This window comes from Triticum dicoccoides, chromosome 7A (genome assembly GCF_002162155.2).
Source record: "Triticum dicoccoides isolate Atlit2015 ecotype Zavitan chromosome 7A, WEW_v2.0, whole genome shotgun sequence".
In the NCBI taxonomy this organism is placed as follows: Eukaryota; Viridiplantae; Streptophyta; class Magnoliopsida; order Poales; family Poaceae; genus Triticum; species Triticum dicoccoides.
The window spans coordinates 509,286,317-509,309,603 of record NC_041392.1 but is presented as its reverse complement, the minus strand read 5'-3'; positions in this window follow the sequence as shown (position 1 = coordinate 509,309,603).

The window sequence follows — 23,287 nt, the reverse complement described above, 5'->3', positions numbered from 1 at the left end:
CTCTCATGCTTCACTTATATCTTTTTGAGAGTTGATCATAGTAATGGTAATTTTCACAAGATATGAATTTGGTCTCAATGTGATGAATATTCAAGAAGGATATTATAAAAACTTTCATGTAGATCATTGGATATGATAAGTTTGATTCCTTCCAATAGTTTTGCGATATGGAGATGATAATGTGTGACTTATTCTAGTGAGTAATTGTGATTTATTAAGAATATTGGTGTTAAGGTTTGTGATTCGCTATGCATGCATGTCAAGTCAATAGTTATGCAACGAAGTTACATCCTACTTATGGTGCATTATCGAGTGTTAGTTATTTTCAATGCATGTTTATGACCGTTTTCGTTTTTCGGTAGGTTGCTTCTCAATATATTTGCTAGCCTTCATTTGTACTAAGCGGGAATACTGCTTGTACATCCAATTCCTTAAACCCAAAGTGTTGCCAAATGAGTCCACTATACCTACCTATTTGCGGTATTTACATGCCGTTCCAAGTAAATTTGCATGTGCCAACTCTAATCATTCAAAAAAAAAATCTGTTTTGTATGCCCGTACCATTCATAAAGTGATAGGGTGTGGTCAATATCTTTCATGCTAGATGGGTTATTCTCAATATGAGTGTTTATTCACTTATCATTGCACGAGAAAATGGTCGGTAATAGGGATGCCAAGTCCCGAAATGAAAAAAAAAATCCTTGGAAAGTTGAAAGTTTGGAAGGCACCTATGGATACGGCTAGCCATGGATTGTGAAAGAATGGTGGAAAGGAAATAAACTTTATTTTTTGTTTGGGAACCGCCTATAATGTGTCTAGCATGGGAGGTATTGAAAACTTTCGGTCGTGATGTTGACAGGAAAAGCATGCCTTTCTCAAAAATAATTCTATCTTTATTTGAACTTTGAGCTCCAGCACCTCTCCAAATCTCTACTTCCCTCTGTGATGGGCCTACCTATTTTACTTTTATGCAATTTTTATTTTTATTTTGAATCTCCATCTTCTCTTATAAAGCACCAACTGGAGAGCACTATTGTCATACTTGTGGATTAGGTGTAGTTAATATTGAGTGTGTTTCATGAATGGATCAATGACTGAGCATGATGGGCTAGGGATAACTTTCTTTAGCGTTGATATTTTGAAGGACATTGTTGCCTGTAGGTATGCTTGAGTATTTATATTTTCATGTCAAACCATAAACTATTGCTTTGAATCACTCAAGTCCAAATATCCATGCCATAAAAGAAAATATTATATGATGAATATGATAGGTAGCATTCCACTTCAAAAATTCTGTTTTTATCATTTACCTATAGGACGAACAATAATTAAGCTTGGGGATGCTTGACATGTCTCCAATGTATCTATAATTTTTGATTGTTCCATTCTATTATAGTTTCAATCTTGGATGTTTTATATCCATTTACAAGCAATTATACATCATTTTTTGGGGACTAACCTATTAACTTAGTGCCTAGTGCTAGTTTTTTGCTAGTTTTTAGTTTCTTAGAATATCAGTACCAAACTAAGTCCAAATGCCATGAAACTTTTTGGAGATTTTTTTGGACATAAGTGACCTTGGAAGCTTCAGGAGAGGACCAGAAGATGGAGCAGTGGCCCAGGAGGCACCAGGGCACGCCCTAGTGGCTCGTGGGGCCCATGAGGCTCAGTTTGACCGAACTTCACCTCTATAAATTCTCTAAATCGGGAAACCAACCAATAGAGAGCCACCCAAAACACTTATTCCACCGTCGCAGGTTCCTACCACAAGATCCCATCTGGAGGCCTTTTTTGGCACTTTGCCAGAGGGGGAATCAATCACGGAGGGGCTCTACATCAATCTTGTTGCCCTTCTGATGATGTGTGAGTAGTTTACTATAGACCTACGGGTCCATAGTTAGTGTCTAGATGGCTTTCTCTCTCTCTCTTGGATCTTCAATACAATGTTCTCCTTGATGTTCTTGGAGTTCTATTCGATGTAATCACTTTTTGCAGTGTGTTTGTTGAGATCTGATGAATTGTGAGTTGATGATCAAATTGTCCATGAATATTATTTGAGTTTTCTGTGAACTCTTTTATGCATGATTTTTATAGCTTCATATTTCTCTCTAATCAATTGATTTATTTTGGCCAACTAGATTGATTTTTCTTGCATTGGGAGAGTTGCTTTGTGATGGGTTCGATCTTGCGGTCCTCAATCCCAGTGATAGAATGGGACATGGCATGTATTTGTATCATTTCCATCAAGGATAAAAATATGGGGTTTATTCATGCGTGAGTTTACTTTGTCTACATCATGTCATCTTGCTTAAGACATTACTCCATTCTTTATGAACTTAATACTCTAGATGCATGCTGGATAGCGGTCGATGTGTGGAGTAATAGTATTATATGTAGTTTTGGTCTACTTGTCTCGGACGTGATGCCTATATACATGATCATTGCCTTGGATATCATCATGATCATTTTCTTTTCTATCAATTGCCCAACAATAATTTGTTTACCCACCGTATGCTATTTTCAAGAGAGAAGCCTCTGGTGAAAACTATGGCCCTGGGGTCTACTTTTAGCATATATTAAATTCCTAAAAATACCTTGCTGCAATTTTACTTTATTTATTTATTTTGTATTTTTCTTCAGTCTATCTACCAATCGCTACACAATTTAATCTTACAAGTAACTGCTGAGGGATTGACAACCCTCGGTTCTCGTTGGGTGCAAGGATTTGTTATTTTGTGTGCGGAGCAAGGTAGACCGGATTATCAACCTGGGGAGGATGATCCTCTCGACTCCAAGTCACGGACTGCTCCGACCAGTTCAGGTACTCTAGAGTTGCTAACTCAACCATGTTAACAGCCTGTTTATCGAGTTTCGGTCACACTTGCAAGTAATATTCATGAAAACATGATACTACCCACTGTTCAACTGCTTAGGGTTGCTACGAAACCCAGACTGATTTCCCTAGTTTTGATTTCCCTGGGAAGATTGTTGATTATTGCCACCGCCTTTACCAGACCCCTGAAAACCAGAGCCTTGGGCGCCTGACCCCTGGATGCCGGTATTGGGGAAGTGTCCCTGTGAGCCGGTCCAAGAGTTTCTTGGATGTCCACCATTGCCTCCACCATGATGGTGCTAATAAGCTTGGTTCTGAACTCCTACATGATGAAACAATTTTCCCATGAATGATTCGCTGACTTGCCATCAAAACTATGTTTGGGAAACGGAGCTTTGAGGGCTTCCTCGTAGTTACAAGGTCGGTTCCCATTATAAGGTCTCCCAGAATTGTTGTTCCGGCGCTAGTTTTTCAAGCTAGTATTTGTGTTAGCGACAAAATCTGAACCTCCGTCACTATTGTTGCGCTTGATGCTATGGTTGCCATTGTGCCCTGACCACCATTGTGCCCATTGTTCTGCTAACCCTGCTTGCGAGTGTTTTTCTTGCCCTTGCCATATTTCTCGTCATTCGAGGTTGGATCCTTGGTGTTATCAGACTCGGCATACTAGGTTAAAACATCCATGAGATCCCCATGTCTTTCACCTTCCGTTTGAGATGACCAAGCTTCTGAACGAGAGATTCAAAGTGACAGTTCTTTTCTAAGATCAGAACGGCTTGAGCAGGCGAGATACTATCAGATGAGTGAATAATCTCTGCAACCTGGCACGACCAGTGGTGGGCTGACTCCCCAACACATACTGAAGTAGTGGTTCAGTAGAGCTTCGTCGTCTAGAGCTAAGAATTGCTCAGAAAACTAGAGCAAGAAGTACCCTAGTGGTGTCAACGTCATTAACTAGACATGTAACATCCCAATTTTCAATTTGGATGTTATACATAGGTCATCATATGCATATCATATTTTATTTGCATTTTCTTGTGATCCTAGAAATCTTAAGCAACTCAAGGACCCAAGGAGAGAGTTGGAGATTTCCCAAATTTTCATATTTGATTTTTTTCAAATTTGAAAAAAGGGTCAATTTGATTTTAATATTTTTCTCTCCAATTATTTCCAATAACAAAAATAAATGAGGGAAGATAATATGACTTCAACAAAAGAGAAATATTGGAGAAGACATTTTAAAATCAAAATATTATTTATTTGTATTTTATTTGCTATTTTATTTGAATTATAAAAAATATGCATTTTTGAAAATTGCATTTTAGGCCAGAAAAATGTTCATCTTGTACTAAATATTAGGTTTGGACGGTGAAAACTGTTTCTGGTATTTTTAGAATTCTTTTATATTTTATTAGGATTTTTCTTTCAGGAGAAATTTTATTTAAAAAAACGAAAAATTCGCCCGACCGGGCCGACGGCCCAGCCGAGCCAGACCGAGCCCAGCCGCCCACTGCCTCGCCCCAACCAACTCTGGGCGGAGTCCGGCCGGCGCACGCGCGCCGCTGCCGAGTCCGGGGAGGACTCCTCCTCCCGGCGCCCCCTCCCCAACCCGATTCCCCCTCTTTCTATAGCCACCCCGCCGCCGCCCCTCCTCCTCATCGCTACCGTCGCCGCCGCAGCCCCTCCCCAAGCCGAGCCGCGCCGCCGCCTGCTGCCGTTGCCGCCTGCTAGTGCCGCCGACGCAGCCCCACGCCGTGCCGCCTCCCCGCATCACCGTCGCCCCATCGCCACCGGAGCCTCTCCCTACCGCCACCGGATCACGCCGTTGACCTCGCCGTCGCGTTGACCGGTATAAACCAAACCGCCGCCGAGTTTTTTCGGTTTATTAGGTTAGATCATTTATTTATTTATTAGGTTAATTAGTGAACGTTCATCGGTTAGTTTCTGTTAACAAACGAATTCGTTTGTTTAGTTCTGTTAGCGGACGTTCGTCCGATAGATTTTTTCTTTTTAATTTTATTTTCGACTAGGGACCTATCCGTGAATACTTTTTATCATAGATTAGTCCCTGAACTTCAAACCCTCGATACATTTTACTCGTTTGTCCAAATTCAGTAAAACCAACGCCAAAATCTTCGTCTTGTTTCCTCTTTCCAGATAATCAACTTGAACATGGTTTTGACAATTTAAATTTTGGTTTCAAGCAGATTTGATTTCGGATTTCTTTTAATCGTAGTTTGAGTTTCATAACTCCGATTCGATTGATTCTTTTTGCAAATCGAAGCTCTTCAGTTGAACTTTCAGTTTGGATCTTTTCTTTTGAGTTTTACCTTTGCAACTTATGCTTGAGTGCTTATGTATGCTATTGTTTGTTCACAATAGAGTTTCCGGAGTGCGAAGCTTGTTACTACGAGTCACTAGGGTTCATATCGTCAGCAAGGCAAGTAACACTTTGATCATATCCCTTTATTACCCAGTTTTTATGCATTAGTTTCAACCCTCAAACATTGCATGAGTAGGATTGTTAACATGTGGGTATTTGGGAAGTGGTTGATGACGTAGGAACCTATTGCCCGTTTATTTCAAACCCTGGGTGTTACTATGTTATGCTTATACTACTATGCTATGCTCGTAGACGTGGTTTGGTTTTGAGAGAATTCATGAAAGATGTGAGAGTTATTATTAACTAAGGTTAACTTAAGGTGGCTACTTTAATACACATCTGGGTGGATTGGTTTGTGGGCACCTGGGGAATCCAGTGTTGTCCAAGGAGATCTTGGGGAATCCGTGTGATCATCCAATGGTTCGCCACCCAGGCTCAAAGGGATCATTATGTTATTCATTCTGGAAACTTCCGTGTGCAGCCACAAGCCATTATGGGCTCTGGCATAGTTGAGTATGTTGTGTGACCTCTTACAGTGGTAGACTAGCAGATGTAGGGGATGTAGGTGGTACTGTCTACCCGTCGTAACGAGCTAACGCTTCTGAAAGACTTTGTCCCAGTCATCCGTTTCTCAAACATCATGTAGTGCGAGAAATCCAACGGAGGAGATCAAGTCTTGTGGGGAAAAGTGCGCAAACCTAGACCGAGTGTACAAACTAATCATGATTAGCCGTGTCCCCGATTATGGACATCTTGAGTATCTGGTGCTTGAATTATTATGTTGATCTCAACACTCTACTTAATTAATTTGTTGGGCTGTTAACTTTTAATGGGGATTGAGTTGGGGTTACCATTCTCAATGTTTTCAACAAACTTTGTAGTTAAATAAAATATATTCCTTTGTTGTAGGGAAAAACTAGCTTTCTGCAAATGATAACCATAGAGCCTCCACCAGCCATATATGCATGTAGTTATAGCTGTTATTTTGTTCTTTGCTCTATAGTGTTATCTTGCTAGCATATTCCATGTGCGGACCTACACAGGCTGCAACATACTATGTTGCAAAATTTTCAGACAAAGATTAAGGTGCACTAGGTCGTTGTCATGCACTCAGTTTTGCCATGGAGTTGGATGGACTCTACTACCTTCAAAGCTTCCGCTGTTATCGTATTTAGATGGCCTTCAGCCATATTATTGTAATAAGATCTCTTTTGAGACATTCGATGTAATAAGTATGTGATTGAACTCTGTTACAAAACCTCGAATACTGTGTGTGTCAGCAATACTGATCCAGGGATGACACTTAAACATAGAGACTTGACCGTTTGAGGTCGGGTCGCTACAAGACACGAGAGACAAACTGGGCGTAGGGCGGCAGCAAGGTAACCTTCAAGAGATTTGTTGTGTTCTAGGGCTGCCCATGCCCCTTTATTTATACGCGGAGGCCTAGGGTTGCAACTTGGGGAGGGGGCCTCCCCAGAGTCAGGTTGGACCGCAAGGAAGAGTCCTCCTCAGACTCCATCGTGAAACACTGTGGTTCCAGATGTTTACGTCAACACCATGGACTCTGGCGTCTGGCCTAGGGATATACGCCTGCCCCTAAGTAGCCCCTTTGTGTATCGACCTAAGACCTCGTGGGCCTTACCCCTTGGACCAACCAAGGTGTCCTCGCAGGGATCCTCTGGATTTATCTATAAGTTTTGTAACCTTCTGGACTCTACTAGAAATATGCAGGACCTTCTTGGGACTTTTTCAGAATATTTCTGGGAACATCCGAAATACTACCAAAACTATCTGAAACCATTTCGGTTCCCATTCTCTCATTCTCCTTTAATATTTAGTTCTCTAACAAACCACTAAATGATAAGTGTGTGACCCTACAGGTTCGGTGAAATATACACCTGACTAAAAACACCTTTGATCAATGATCAATAGCGGAACTGTGGACATCCATATTGACCCTTATACTCATAGGAATGATATTCGAGTGAACCTTTGGTTATCTTATGCTATTCCATTTTCTTCATGAAACTTTAAAAAACCCTAGGTGAGATACGTAGATGTTCCTTTGAATCATTCACATGCTCACTATACCGTTCTCCTCGTTACTGGTTTTGTTCTTCTTTCTCGTTATCGTGTCCCGGTATATCCCTGTGAGCTAGTCACTTGTGCCTGGCCAAACAATGATAAATGCCTTCACAACGAGAGGGCTCTAATAATATCTCTCCAGCATCATAGGAGCAAATTCCACTCTTGAGCTATCTTGCCCATTGTCATACTTTCTGATAAACTTGTAAGTTATCATTGTATCACCGTGTCACAGATGACTTTGGAGCAACCCTAAAGTGTATCATCTAGTATGAAGTGACTTGATTCTCTCATGGTCTAAGGAACTAGGCATACATTAACTCTATGTGTTGTCACTGTAGATTTGTGACGATAACATCCCTAAGTATAGCAAACAACTTGGGTCAATTCAATATGATCGTTCTTCTAACATCATACTCTCAATCCATGTTCAAGAATTCATGTGATTAACCAGTTAACTCGCCGATTGGCCCCTACTCGTAGGGTCACCAAGTAGCCGATTAATTAATAATCCAAATAATTGATTAATTGGCCAATTAACTTACCGATTAGACTATTAGTCTCCTACCAGCCATCTAGCCGAGCAACTACAGTCGAGATTTCCACAACAATGCTCTCAATGTTATCGGCATCCTTGTTTTACTAAACAAATGCCTATGATCAAGAAAACATAATCATCATACAACCCTTGAGCTTTACCATTTATTCTTCTACACATGCTTGTGAGTTTTCCCCCAAATCACGTATTCAAGAACCATAGCAGTTATAACATAGAATATAAACACTTAATTATAAATATGGAAATAAATAATACAAATATTATTGCCTCTGGATAATATTTCTGACATCGTTGTGTGTAGAATATGATCTATCGACTAGCTTGGCTTCGGTTCATATAAATTACCAGAGACCTAGGATAGTAGGAGTCCTAGTCGGCTACGTCAGTGGAGAGGAGTCCTTCGTGGACTAGGAGTCTTCACTTGAACTCCAAGGCTTCCTCCAAGATCGCCATGGGCCTTTTTAGGATGGCCCCTTGATGAACTGCCATGGGGGATCCTCGGGCCGGCCCACCTGGGTGGGAGATGACATGGTGAGTGACCTCTAATCCAGGACACCATCATATGACGCCCCCTTTCCCCGGCAGCCAGCGTGGCACAGACCCGCACGCACCCATTTCCCTGGCGACTGACACGGTACGGACCCTCACACCCCCTTTCCTCGAGGGTCAACATGGCCATATCTAATTAGGAATGGAGAGGAAGAGTAGAGGGACGGGACGGGGCTTACCTTCGGCGATGAGGTGATGACAGTGAAGAGGACGCTAGACACAGTGATAACGAGACGATGATGGCGGTGGTGCAGTACTGCTATGAGAGGGGATTGATTGAATGGAGGGGAAACGAGGGTTTGGTCTTGCCACCTGCACTTTTGTTCAAATAGGTACTTACAAGTAGTGGCAGGCAGGATGTATAGCCCGCTACACAAACATACTAGTTGTGGCGGGCGGTAACTACGGCCAACCACAATTTATTTGATTTTTTGGAAACCTTACAATATTAGTGTGTTATAGGTATATTTTCTATTCCATTCTTTCAAGGGATGAACTGACTTCATAAAAATATTCAAACTTGTGTAAACCTTTTTCCAGCCAATAAAGCGGGTAAAAAGGATGAAATTAATGCTCTTCGGTTCTAAATAACATGCAAATGAGTTCAAAAAGGGATGAAACTTGGCATGGTGTCGTTATAGTACCCATATATGATGTGGCAAAGATTCAGAGCGTTACGGTAGAAAATTGATGTATTTTGTTTACAAACTATACACCCTCATGTGAAGTATAAGGGTTCTGAATGAAAAGCACCCACTTCCACACACAAATCAATTTTTCTACATCATTTCCACTTCAAACTTTTTCTATGTATAATACACACCATTGAAAGTCTCATGCTCAAATTTGGCCACTTTTTTAGTTGCTTTGCTATTTTTGAAGCATTAATTGATTTTCAAACCATTAAAAGTACAAAATGCTCTTTGGTTCTAAATAACACATAAACGAGCTCGAAAAGGGATGAAGCATGCCATGGTGTCATCATAGGACCCCGTAGGATGTGGTAAAGATTTGAGAGCGTTACGTAAAAACTTGACGCACTTCGTGTACAAACTAAATACTATCAATTTTCTACCATACACACCTCAATATTCTACATCATTTACAGTTCCAGGAAGTCCCATGCTCAAAATTGGGACTATTCTGGATTTAGTACATATGATTTCTAAGCATTTTTATTACGATATATGTGGCGGGCGGTTGCCCGCCACCACTAACTTCTGGAAATTTAAAAAAAGTTGGCATGGATCACTAAATATTGATGTGGAAGGCAAATAGTTTTGCCTGCCACTGGTGCATCACAAACTAGTGGTAGGAAGCGGCCTGTCGCCTGCCACCAATGCTTTTATCACGCATCTAAATTTGAAAAAAAAAATACGAGTGGGAGATGGTCAATTTCGCCCACCACTTTTGCTCATATAGCAGTGGCAGGCGAAATTTGGTACCCACTAAAAGTGCAACTAATCCCCAGGTGATTTTGGTAATTCATAACAACATATATCTCATTGAACTAATATCCATTCAAGATAAATATTTCAGGATGTTCAATGTATGGCATGGAATGACATAGAGATGTGGACCCCTCAAGTGCTAAGGAAAAGGATTGGCAAAAGTTCAAGAGTCTACATTTTAGTTTAAGTGATCCAAGATCACATTGAGTCCACAGGAAAGCCAATACTATTAAAAGGGGATGAGGTGTTTCTTAATGGTCTACTTGCTCAAAGTGCTTAGTGATATTGCTCCAAAACCCTCAGCCACTTTCTCTATCCAAATATGTCCAGAACCTGAACTCCAACTCGGCCCCACCGACATTTCCTACCCGGAGCCACCGAGTTCATGTTGACATAGCCACTACCAAAAACCCTAACAGTTCGGTCACACTGATACGGATCTCGATCTCACCGAGATGGCCTTGCCAGCGCTCTATGACTTGTTGCATTCACTTCGGTCCCATTGAGATGTTGCAATCGGCCCCATCGAGTTGGCTTGACTGATTCTCTATTGCTCATTGCACTCACTTCGGTCTCACCGAATTGATGCAATCCGTGCCACCGAGATGAAGTTTGTCCTAAACCCTAGCACATCGGTCCCACTGAGTTGTTCACGCTGGTCCCACCGAGATTCCTAACATTCATATTTTTGTACAGATGGTGCTACCGAGTTTTCTAATCGGTGCCACCGAGATGGGTCAAAAGTGTGTAACGGTTAGATTATGTGTGGGGCCTATATATACCCCTCAACCCCTTCTTCTCATTAAGGAGAGTTGATACGTCTCTGCTACCTCTTGAGCACTACATTGGTTTTCCCTTGAAGAGGAAAGGGTGATGCAGAAAAGTATCACAAGTATTTCCCTCAGTTTTTGAGAACCAAGGTATCAATCCAGTAGGAGACTACACGCAAGTCACCTCGTAACTGCACAAACAAATAAGAACCTCACAACCAATGCGATAAAGGGGTTGTCAATCCCTTCACGGTCACTTACGAGAGTGAGATCTGATAGAGATAATAAGATAAATATTTTTGGTATTTTTATGATATAGATTGGAAAATAAAGATTGCAAAATAAAATAGATTGGAAACTTATATGATGAAAGATATACCCGGGGGCCATAGGTTTCACTAGTGGCTTCTCTCAAGATAGCATAAGTATTATGGTGGGTGAACAAATTACTGTCGAGCAATTGATAGAAAAGCGAATAGTTATGAGAATATCTAGGCATGATCATGTATATTGGCATCACGTCCGCGACAAGTAGACCGAAACAATTCTGCATCTACTACTATTACTCCACACATCGACCGCTATCCATCATGCATCTAGAGTATTAAGTTCATAAGAACAGAGTAATGCATTAGGCAAGATGACATGATGCAGAGGGATAAACTCAAGCAATATGATATAAACCCCATCTTTTTATCCTCGATGGCAACAATACAATATGTGCCTTGCTGCCCCTGTTGTCACTGGGAAAGGACACCACAAGATTGAACCCAAAGCTAAGCACTTCTCCCATTGCAAGAAAGATCAGTCTAGTAGGCCAAACCAAACTGATAATTCGAAGAGGCTTGCAAAGTTACCAAATCATACATAAAATATTTCAGGGAAGAATCAAATATTGTTCCTAGATAAACTTGATCATAAACACACAATTCATCGGATCTCGACAAACACACCGCAAAAAGAATTACATCGAATAGATCTCCAAGAAGATCAAGGAGAACTTTGTATTGAGATCCGAAGAGAGAGAGAGAGAGAGAAGAAGCCATCTAGCTAATAACTATGGACCCGAAGGTCTGTCATAAACTACTCACACATCATCGGAGAGGCTATGGTGAGAATGTAGAAGCCCTCCGTGATCGATTCCCCCTCCGGTAGAGCTCCGGAAAAGGCCCCAAGATGGGATCTCTTGGGTACAGAAGGTTGCGGCGGTGGAAATAGGGTTTCGTGGTGCTCCTGGATGTTTTCGGGGTATATGGATATATATAGGAGGAAGAGGTAGGTCGGTGGAGCTGCGAGCGGCCCACGAGGGTGGGGGCGCGCCTAGGGGGGCAGGCGCGCCTCCCTGCCTTGTGGCCTCCTCGCTCCTTTCTTGACGTCTACTCCAAGTCCCCTGGATCACGTTTGTTCCAAAAAAAACCTCCCGAAGGTTTCATTCCCTTAGGATTCCGTTTGATATTCCTTTTCTGTGAAACACTAAAATAGGCAAAAAAAACAGCAATTTGCACTAGGCCTTGAGTTAGTAGGTTAGTCCCAAAAATAATATAAAAGTGTATAATAAAGCCCATTAAACATCCAAAATAGATAATATAATAGTATGGAACAATAAAAAATTATAGATACATTGGAGACGTATCAAGCATCCCCAAGCTTAATTCCTGCTCGTCCTCGAGTAGGTAAATGATAAAAATAGAATTTTTGATGTGGAATGCTACACTACTGGAATCAGCTTCTTTGCCGTCTGCCAAGGTGGACGGCAAAGGCATAGATCCTAGACGGCAAATTTCTTTGCCGTCTGCCAGCAGACGGCAAACTGTCCGTCTGAACACGTGCCAACAAAGGCCTTCTTTGTCGTCCGCTTCTTAGAAACAGACGACAAAGGATTGTGTCGCCCACCATCTGAGACCAGCAGACGGCAAAGATAATGGATGACAGTGGGATAGGATCTGAACCATTAGGGGGTTAACGACGCTCTTTGTCGTCCGCTGACAGACGGCAAAGAGCTCAGCTAGGCCAGCACTGGGAAGCTGCCACGTGGCAGCTATGCCGTCTGCCAGCAGACGGGAAAGATTTAAAGGTCTTTGTCGTCCGCTGGCAGACGGCATAGCTGACCAAATAGGCAGCCATTGGTCCCAGTGTCTACATGTAGCTGCTATGTCTCCTCTTTGCAATCTGCTAGCAGACGGCAAAGAGGCTATATATCCCTTGTTTTTATTTATATCCATTTAATTTCGCAGGAATTCACACACAGATGTACATATAATTTTTTTTCACAGGCACAACAGACATATGATGTATCCAACACATAGCTCCATCCATGACAACATACATACATAAGAAACACAGTTCCATCCATACATATTACAGTAATGTCACAATGTTCATCCAACACATTGTTCCATTCATCCATATAACAAGTTCCACATTATTCTTCGATACAAACGAAAAGAAGAACAGGGAAACGAGCACTCCATCCATGCAAGCTTCCATATAGTGAATTAAATCTGCAAAATGGGAAACAAGAAATTTAGAAGAAGAAAACTAGAAGAAGAAGAAGAAGAAGACTAGAAGAAGATCTTCTTCTTATTATTTTTCTTCTTTTCTTCCTATTCCTTCTTTTCTTCCTCTTCCTTGATTTTCTTCATCTTATTATGTCATTTGTGGACTAAATATAGGCTAAATTATGTCATAAATGGACTAAATAGGCTAAATAATAAGAAAAATGCCATTTTTGAGCTAACCTAGCTAATTATGCAATTTTTGACCTAACTAAGCTTATTGCGTCATTTTAGAGGACAACAAGCTAAGTATATGACACTTATGAGGTTAGCAAGGTTATTATGCCATTTACAAATAAAAACAAGTAAGAGGAGGAAAAGAGGAAGAAGAAGCTTCTTCTTCTTTTCTTTTCTTCCTATTCCTTCTTTCCTTCCTCTTCCTTGATTTTCTTCATCTTATTATGTCATTTGTGGACTAAATAGGCAAAATTATGTCAAAAATGGACTAAACAGGCTAAATAAGAAGAAAATACCATTTTTGAGCTAACCTAGCTAATTATGCCATTTTGACCTCACTAAGCTTATTCTGTCATTTTAGAGGACAACAAGCTAAGTACATGACATTTATGAGGTTAGCAAGGTTATTATGCCATTTACGAATAAAAACAAGTAAGAGGAGGAAAAGTAGAAGAAGAAGAAGAAGAAGGAGGAGGAGGAGAAGAAGAAGAAGAATAAGAAGAAGAAGAAGAAGAAGAAGAAGAATTTTCCTTCTTTTCTTCCTATTCCTTCTTTCCTTCCTCTTCCTTGATTTTCTTCATCTTATTATGTCATTTGTGGACTAAATAGGCTAAATTATATCAAAAATGGACTAAACAGGCTAAATAAGAAGAAAAATACCGTTGTCACGGAGGTGTAGGCATGGTCGGGGCTACGCTAGTGGCAGACGGAGGTGAAGGACCGGTCGGGGTTCCGCCATTGGCAGCCACAGAAGGATTGGTCGATGCTTGTCGGGAGCCATGCTGTGATAACCCACAAGTATAGGGGATCGCAACAGTTTTCGAGGGTAAAGTATTCAACTCAAATTTATTGATTCGACACAAGGGGAGCCAAAGAATACTCTCAAGTATTAGCAGCTGAGTTGTCAATTCAACCACACCTGGAAACTTAGTATCTGCAGCAAAGTATTTAGTAGCAAAGTAATATGATAGTAGTGGTAACGGTAACAAAAGGTAATGGTAGTAAAAGTAATATTTTTGGTATTTTGTAGTGATGATAGCAATAGCAACGGGAAAGTAAATAAGCGAAGAACAATATAGGAAAAGCACGTAGGCAATGGATCGGTGATAGAGAATTATGCCGCATGTGGTTCATCATGTAACAGTCATAACCTAGGGTGACATAGAACTAGCTCCAGTTCATTGATATAATGTAGGCATGTATTTCGAATATAGTCAACCGTGCTTATGGAAAAGAACTTGCACGACATCTTTTGTCCTACCCTCCCGTGGCAGCAGGGTCCTTACAGAAACTAAGGGATATTAAGGCCTCCTTTTAATAGAGTACCAGAACAAAGCATTAGCACATAGTGAATACATGAACTCCTCAAACTACGGTCATCACCGGTAAGTATGCCGATTATTGTCACTTCGGGGTTAACGGATCATAACACATAATAGGTGACTATAGACTTGCAAGATAGGATCAAGAACACTCATATATTGATGAAAACATAATAGGTTCAGCTCTGAAATCATGGCACTCAGGCCCTAGTGACAAGCATTAAGCATAGTAAAGTCGTAGCAACATCAATCTCAGAACATAGTGGATACTAGGGATCAAACCCTAACAAAACTAACTCGATTACATGATAGATCCCATCCAACCCATCACAGTCTAGTAAGCCTACGATGGAATTACACACGCACGGCGGTGAGCATCATGAAATTAGTGATGGAGGATGGTTGATGATGACGATGGCGACAGATTCCCGTCTCCGGAGCCCCGAACGGACTCCACATCAGCCCTCCCGAGAGGTTTTAGGTCTTGGTGGCGGCTCCGTATCATAAGACGCGATGAATTCTTCTCTCTGATTTTTTCTCCCCGAAACACAATATATAGAGTTGGAGTTGGAGTCGGAGAGGCACCAGGGGGCCCACGAGGTAGGGGGCGCGCCCTAGGAGGGCTGGCGCACCCCCCACCCTCATGGAGAGGTGGTGGGCCGCCTGGCCTTCATCTTTTGCAGGCATTTTTTATATTTTCCAAAAAGTTGCTCCGTGAAGTTTCATGTCATTCCGAGAACGTTTGTTTCTACATATAAATAACACCATGTTAATTCTGCTGAAAACAACGTCAGTCCGGGTTAGTTCCATTCAAATTATGCAAGTTAGAGTCCAAAACAAGGGCAAAAGTGTTTGGAAGTAGATATGACGGGGACGTATCAACTCCCCCAAGCTTAAACCTTTGCTTGTCCTCAAGGAATTCAGTTGACAAACTGAAAGGGATAAAGAAAAACTTTTACAAACTCTGTTTGCTCTTGTTGTTGTAAATATGTAAAGCCAGCATTCAAGTTTTCAGCAAAGATTATAACTAATCGCATTCGCAATAACGCTTAGGTCTCAAGTTTAATCATATAAATAGCATAATCAACTAGCGAGCAATAATAATAAATCTCGGATGATAACACGTTCTCAAAACAATCGTAATATGATATAACAAGATGGTATCTCGCTAGCCCTTTCTGAGACCGAAAACATAAATGCACATCACCTTTAAAGACCAAGGACTGACTAGACATTGTAATTCATGGTAAAAGAGATCCAGTCAAGTCATACTCAATGTAAATTAACAGTAATGAATGCAAATGACAGCGGTGCTCTCCAACTGGTGCTTTTTAATAGGAGGATGATGACTCGGCATAAAAGTAAATAGATAGGCCCTTCGTAGAGGGAAGCAGGGATTTGTAGAGGTGCCAGAGCTCGGTTTTGAAATAGAGGTGAATAATATTTTGAGCGATATACTTTCATTGCCAATATAACAACCAAGAAATGGCGATATCTTCCAGGCTACACAAATTATAGGCGGTTCCCAAACAAAATGGTAAAGTTTATACTCCCCCTTCCACCAACAAGCATCAATCCACGGCTTGCTTGAAACAACAAGTGCCTCCAACTAACAAGAGTCCCAGGGGGAGTTTTGTTTGCAATTATTTTGATTTAGTTTGCATAAAGCATGGGACTGGGCATCCCGGTGACCAGCCATTTATCTCGTGAGTGAGGAGCGGAGTCCACTCCTCTTGAGAATAACCCGCCTAACATGGAAGATACAGACAGCCCTAGTTGATACATGAGCTATTCGAGCATACAAAACAAGATATTTATTTGAAGGTTTAGAGTTTGGCACATGCAAATTTACATGGAACGGCAGGTAGATACCGTATATAGGTAGGTAGAGTGGACTCATGTGGAATAACTTTGGGGTTTAAGGGATTGGATGCACAAGCAGTATTCCTTCTTAGTACAGGTGAAGGCTAGCAAAAGACTGGGAAGTGACCAGCTGGAGAGCGACAATAGTCATGAACATGCATTAAAATTAATCAACACCAAATGCAAGCATGAGTAGGATATAAGCCACCATGAACATAAATATCGTGAAGGCTATGTTGACTTTGTTTCAACTACATGCGTGAACATGCGCCAAGTCAAGTCACTTAAATCATTCAGAGGAGGATACCACCCTATCATACCACATCATAACCATTTCAATAGCATGTTGGCACGCAAGGTAAACCATTATAACTCATAGCTAATCAAGCATGGCACAAGAAACTACGATCTCTATTTGTCATTGCAAACATGTTTATTCATAATAGGCTGAATCAGGAACGATGAACTAATCATATTTACAAAAACAAAAGAGATCGAGTTCATACCAGCTTTTCTCATCTCAGTCAGTCCATCATATATCGTCATAATTGCCTTTCACTTGCACGACCGAATGATGTGAATAATAATAATAGTGCACATGCATTGGACTAAGCTAGAATCTGCAAGCATTTAATAAACAGGAGAAGACAAGGCAATATGGGCTCTTTCGTCAGATCAACATTTATGCATATAAGAGCCACTTCAACAATTTAATCATGGTCATCTCCTATCGACCCCCAAAAAAAGAAAAGAAATAAAACTATTTACATGGGAAAGCTCCCAACAAGCAAAAGAAGAACAGGAAATATTTTTGGGTTTTCTTTTTAATTACTACTACAAGCATGGAAATTAAAACTAGCTAAAAGCTACAACTAATTTTTTTTGTTTTTCCTTAAGGTTTATTAAACACACGAGAAGAAAGCATAAAAAGGAAATAAACTAGCATGGATGATACAATGAAAAAGTATGAGCACCGACATCTAGAAATGAGTGTGTGAACATAAATGTAATGTCGGTGGGAAATCCGTACTCCCCCAAGGTTAGGCTTTTGGCCTAATTTGGTCTATGGCCACGGCTGGCCTGGCGGATATCCATAATAGTAGCTGGGGTCGTGTCGTGGTTCTAAGTCTGATAGTAGAATGGGGGGTAGGTATGTAGAGGCAAGATCCTAGCTATGGAGGAGTTGTACACGCGAGTTTTACGAGTTCAGGCCCTTCTCGGAGGAAGTAACAGCCCTACATCTCGGAGCCCGGAGGCGGTCGACTGGATATATGCATGTGAGTTACAGGAGGTGCGAACCCTTGTCCCGGAGGAGGGGGGTGGCTTATATAGAGTGCGCCAGGACCCCAACTCCCCTCCGTTACACAGGGTTCAATGTTCATAAAGAAGGAGCGTTACTGGTAATGTCCGAAGTAAAGTGCTATAAATGACTATTAAAGCTATGACTTAATCCCGACCGTTGCAGAGTGAGTGGCTCTCCATCTTCTGGTAATCGAGTAGTTGTTCGCATGGTCAAGTGTCTTCAAGACTGTCGAGTGGAACATGGCTTTATGGCCGAGTGGATGATGATATTTCTTCGACTGCTTTTGGTTCTTTTAGAGATGTCCTTGGGGAGGGTATCTTGGACAGATCCATGACCCTACCCTAGGTACATAGCTTCGTCATTAGGCCCCGAATGGATCAGGGTTTGGGTGAGGAAGGAGTTGAGAACACTTCCGATTCATTCTTCGTGCTATGAGTATATCTTGCTCTGGATCAATGAACTGAGGGGATAACATCAACTTCTTTTTCAGTCGCCTTGGTCCATTCTTTGTTTTTGTTGAATGAACTTTCACAGTAGAGTTCCGAATGATGATGTGGAGGATGTTTTCAGTCTGACAAGTTGCTCTGCTCTCCGCGGATTTCGCGGGATTCGAATTTCAGGAAGCGCGCCCAATTGTTGGTGCCCTACCCGCTCATTATTTGGGGAGAGGCCTAGGGCCTCTATAAATAGAGCTAGCCACCACAGAGTAGAGAGGGACCCGGAGACATGGTCTAGACATCTAGACACCCGAAGAACATCGAGAGATCTGGTAGAACCCTAGCAGAGAGAGAGAGAGGTGATGAACTCACCCTAGCAGTTCATCGCACCAACTCAAAAACACCTCTCGCGAGGCTGTTCTTCCCTTGTACTGTCCATCATCAGCCTAGAGGCAATCCACCACACCACACACTGGAGTAGGGTATTACACCACAACGGTGGCCCGAACCAGTATAAACATCGTGTCTCTTGTGTTGTTCATCATTTTCATCTTAGTTCGCACGAGAGGATTAGACGTAGATCGGTAGGGGAGAGATCTCCGCGTGCACCCTAGCGTTCGAACCTCAAGGGTCTGCCGGAACCCGAAACCTGACATTTGGCGCGCCAGGTAGGGGTGCACCAGAGTCCTCCTCCCTCTGCATCGTGTTTCGCCGCTTCTCCACCCAGATGTCAAGCAACCCGGCTGCCAACGCCAACCGCTGGGCGGCGTGGCCCGCCCACACCGTGTCGCCGTCTCAGGGCGACCTCAACCTTGCGCCTCAGGCAGCTCGCGCTCCGCAGGGTGCTGTGGGGCGCGGGCGACGCGGCCCGACGCCGCCTGCCCTCACGCCATGGCAGGTGCGGGCCGCAGCAAGGGCCTCGAACCACGCCGCTGCCATGGGGCCATACACCCGACGGGAGCAGGCGAACTCCAGGGCCGTGCTCACGGTGGCCCGAGAGCTACTACGGTGCCGCTTGCTAGAAGGCAGCCGTGACGTGTTGTTGGAGCGAGTGGCCGAGCTCCTGGACGCCACCGCCTCGGGAGCGCCCCCCCTTCTGCATCCAGCTGCCGCCCCAGATCCAAGACAGGTCGCACAATGGCATTATGCGCGCCCACACGATTTCAGGCGGGCCCCAGGGCCGGTCCAGCGCCAACACCTCCGCCGGCACCGGGCGGCAGATCGCGTCGGCCCTTCCCCAGGCCAACGAAGGGATGCGCGCCGCGGCCTTTGGCCCCGGCGGACCACCGCGTCATCACACACAAGGCGACGCCCCAAGCCAGACTGCATGGCATGCGGGGCGCTACAGCGATATCCACGAGGTGATCGCCCCGGAGGCCTACGTACCCCGCATGGTGGATCAAGGGCGCGAGCTGGAAGAAGGTCACGGCTCGTTCCTCGGGCCCGGCTGGGACGAGGAGGCGCCGGAAGCCGAGCTCTTTCAGGAACCCCAAGAGAGCATCGACAATCGCGCGGACAGCGGCAACTATCGGGTACCACTCATCCCTCAGGAGCAAGCTTACGCTAACCATGGGTCGCAGGAGGTACAGGTCGCCGTAGCGGATGGCTGCCCCAACGCTGCAGCCTCTTATCCCTCGGGAGGAGGGTGCAGGGGGCTGCAGGAAGGGGGCCGAGATCCGGGATCCCCCTCGTGGCGGTCGGGTCAAGATGTTCTCCGGAGGTAGGCCCTCTGCCGGAGGTGCCCCATGGCCTGCCGGTGGCGGATGACCCGTGGTCATCGGGGGAACCGCTGGCGACCGCTCTACCCCATTGGCGTCGTCCTTGGTTTCTGGTCGCCATCAATGGCGGCAGAGTGAGGCGCAAGGCGGGGCCCTCATCTAGCGATATGAAGCAAGGCCAGTACCTATGAAGAAGGCCCGGTGCCTGTGAAGCTCGCCGCCCCGTGACACTCTCACGTAATAATGAGTGGGGTTGTACAAGCCCCGGAGTCTCAGGAGCGCCGGCCTCAGGCCCTGGGGCTCCCGCCCACGCCCAATGGCAGCACTTAGCTTCGCGCTGGTGAGAAGACGTCGAAGACTAGACTAGGTGCCGGACGCGGCTTTTTTGTTTTTCTTCCGCCTTTTTGCTTCTTTGCTTCTTCCTTGTCAGCAAGTTTCTTCGGTTTGGATTTAAGTTGGATTTGAGTTCGAAGCATGTGTGCATTCGGGGAGGGGGTGTTTAGTCTCGTTCGAGCAATCTCTCTCGTTCTGGTTTCGGATTTATGCCCCAAGCTAGCGTCAGCTGCCCCCCCTCACGAGCCCCTCGTGAGACGGGTCGGGCCAGGCATGCCTACAGCCAGGACAACTGTTTCCGCACCCTCTCCGGAGGTCCTCGTCATAGGATCAGCAGGTTAATCAAGGGACGCCGGAGGCGTAGCATCCCCCCGCAGGCCCGCTCAGGGCACACCAGGGCCGGAAGGTAAACGAATCAACCGAACAATCACCGGGCTAGCGACTAAACTCACGCATAATGTTGTGCTCGCCAGAGTATGGATTACAAATCTTTACATGAGGGGCCTCCCCTCCCAAAATGCTCTTATGTTCTTTAGGGCCAAGCCCGAGTCTTCTTCATGCAGGATAAACTGCGGAGACATGCGGTCAGTCGGACATATCACTCACCGCGTCTTCTGGGGCGCCCTCGGAAGCGTCACTCGCGTCGTCGACATTGTCACCACCGCCGCCAGCATCCCCATCATCGCCAGGATCGTCCAAAACGTTGCCTTCATTGGCGCCCACGACCACGCCGTCGTCATCAGACGCGAAGGCCCTGACGAGGGCGTCCATGTTGTCCTCCACCCACCGCGCCAGGTCACCTCAGACGGCAATGGGCACAGGTGCGATGGCAGCGTCGAAGTCAAAGTGGGGATCCCTGTCCTACAGATAGCTGAAGACACGGGAGAAGGCACGCCCGAGCAAGGCTCGGCTCCTCTCCTCAACAAGCCAGCGGGACCTCTCGGACCGGTTCTCCAGAAGTGTCACCACATCAGTGAAAAAATGGAGGTTGCCGGCGTAGTTGACCTCGTGTGGCTCCCTAGCAGCAGCCTCGTAGACATAGCCCAAAGCTGTGTTGGCCCTCTCTCGGAGCATTTGAAGCATGGGGGCATGCACATGCTCCAGAACCCGCCGCCGACGGAGCTCGTCCTCACTTCCCTGCGCAACGGCCTCGGCGTCATCGACCCTCTGTTGAAGAAGAAGCTACTCGGCCCGGGAAGAGGACAGCTCCGCCTGTGCCGCGCCGAGGGCGGCTGCGGAGGAGTCCGCACGCCGCGTGGCTTCGGTCAGTTTGGCCCTGAGGGCTGCGGTCCTGCCCTTGGCCTCGGCCTTGATCAGCCCCAACCTCGTCCCGTGTTCGCGCTCGAGGACCGAGCGAGCTTCCGCCATGTGGCGATTGACTTCTTCCTGGGCTCGGGCTTCACGCGCGGCAACATCATCCTCCGCCTGGGCCACCAGGCGCTCCCTCGTCTCCAATCGCTCAAGGTCAAGGTTGCGCTCGGCGGCCTCCAGCGTCATCATCTCCTCGCGCTTCAGAAGCTCCACCTGGTCGACAGAGGCCACCCCCATCGACTCAAGGGCCGTCTGGTGCAATTCCACTTCCTGCTCCAGGGAGTTGCTCCAGGCATGGAGCTCCCGTGCGCACTCCTCCGCATCCTTGCGCCGTCGGTCTGCCTCCCGAGCCTCCTCAACGGCCAGGGAGCAGGCCTCCCGCGAAGCTGCCAGCGACGCCTCAGCCTTCGCGTTGTCAAGATCACGCTGATGACGCGCGAGGGCTACGACAACCTTTAGATTGCAATTTTCCTCAACAAGGCGCAAACCTTCGGCCTCCAGGCGCGCATCCTCGTCAGCAAGCTCTGCCCCGATTCGGCTCACCGCATCCACCGCCCCCTGGAGGAACTCTTCACGAAGGCACGACGCTCCCGAGCATGCCTGAGCACCTCCTCCACATCACCTTCTTCTGCTAGAGCATGCAGAGGGCCCCGGGGAGGTAAGCCCCCTCTCGGCGTGGAGCAGGGGGCTGCCGCCCCAGCCATCGCCGGATGGACCGCCCTGAGAGTCCGGCCCGGCGTCGATCCACCCACGGAGGAGGAGCCAAGGACAGACCTCAGCCATTGCCTTCTATGACCAGAGAAGGGGCACGGGGCAAGTCTGACGCACCCCAAGAAGACTCGTGAAGAAAGGGCATCTGGTGAGAAAGCTCGAGGCGCCCTATGGAGCAGATCGCTCCACCAACCGGTCTAGCGGCGGGGGCGCCACCTGAGCTCAGCGGACCCGGAGCCAGCAAAGGGGGCGAAGTTGCAGGGGCTGGCTCCTGGGTCGACTCGACGGACTCAGCAAGGCGGGACCTGAAGGGCCACGGTCAGCCCCGAGGATAACAGAGCAAGTGAGCAGGGAGAGAAGAAGGCTTACTCATCCATGGCAAGGTACTTCCTGCGCTTCAACAAGTGGCAAGGGCGATCGCTGCCGCCTGAGGCCTCCTTCCTCTTGTGAAGGGCCTCGAAGTCTACATGAAACTGACCCAAGCGCCTGGGGCGGGGGTCAGCCTGGGGCACAGAAGAAGCCCCAGGATTGTCGGCGCCGGAGGAGTCAGCTTTGGGGGCACCATCGGGCGTCGCCTCGCGAAGAACGGCTGGGGGCTCGGGAGGGTTGCTCTCCACTTGGTAGGATTTTTTAAACTGAGGCGAGTACTGGACTGCAGCTAAGCCCCCGAGTGGGAGGGTTGCTCTCCACTCGGTAGGATTTTAGAAACTTAGGCGAGTACTAGACTGCGGCTAAGCCTCCGAGTGGGAGAACTTAGGTGAGTACTGGACTGCAGCTAAGCCCCCGAGTGGGAGGATTGCTCTCCACTCGGTAGGATTTTACAAACTTAGGCGAGTACTGGACTGCAGCTAAGCCTTCGAGTGGGAGAACTTAGGCGAGTACTGGACTGCAACTAAGCCCCCGAGTGGGAGGATTTCTCTCCAC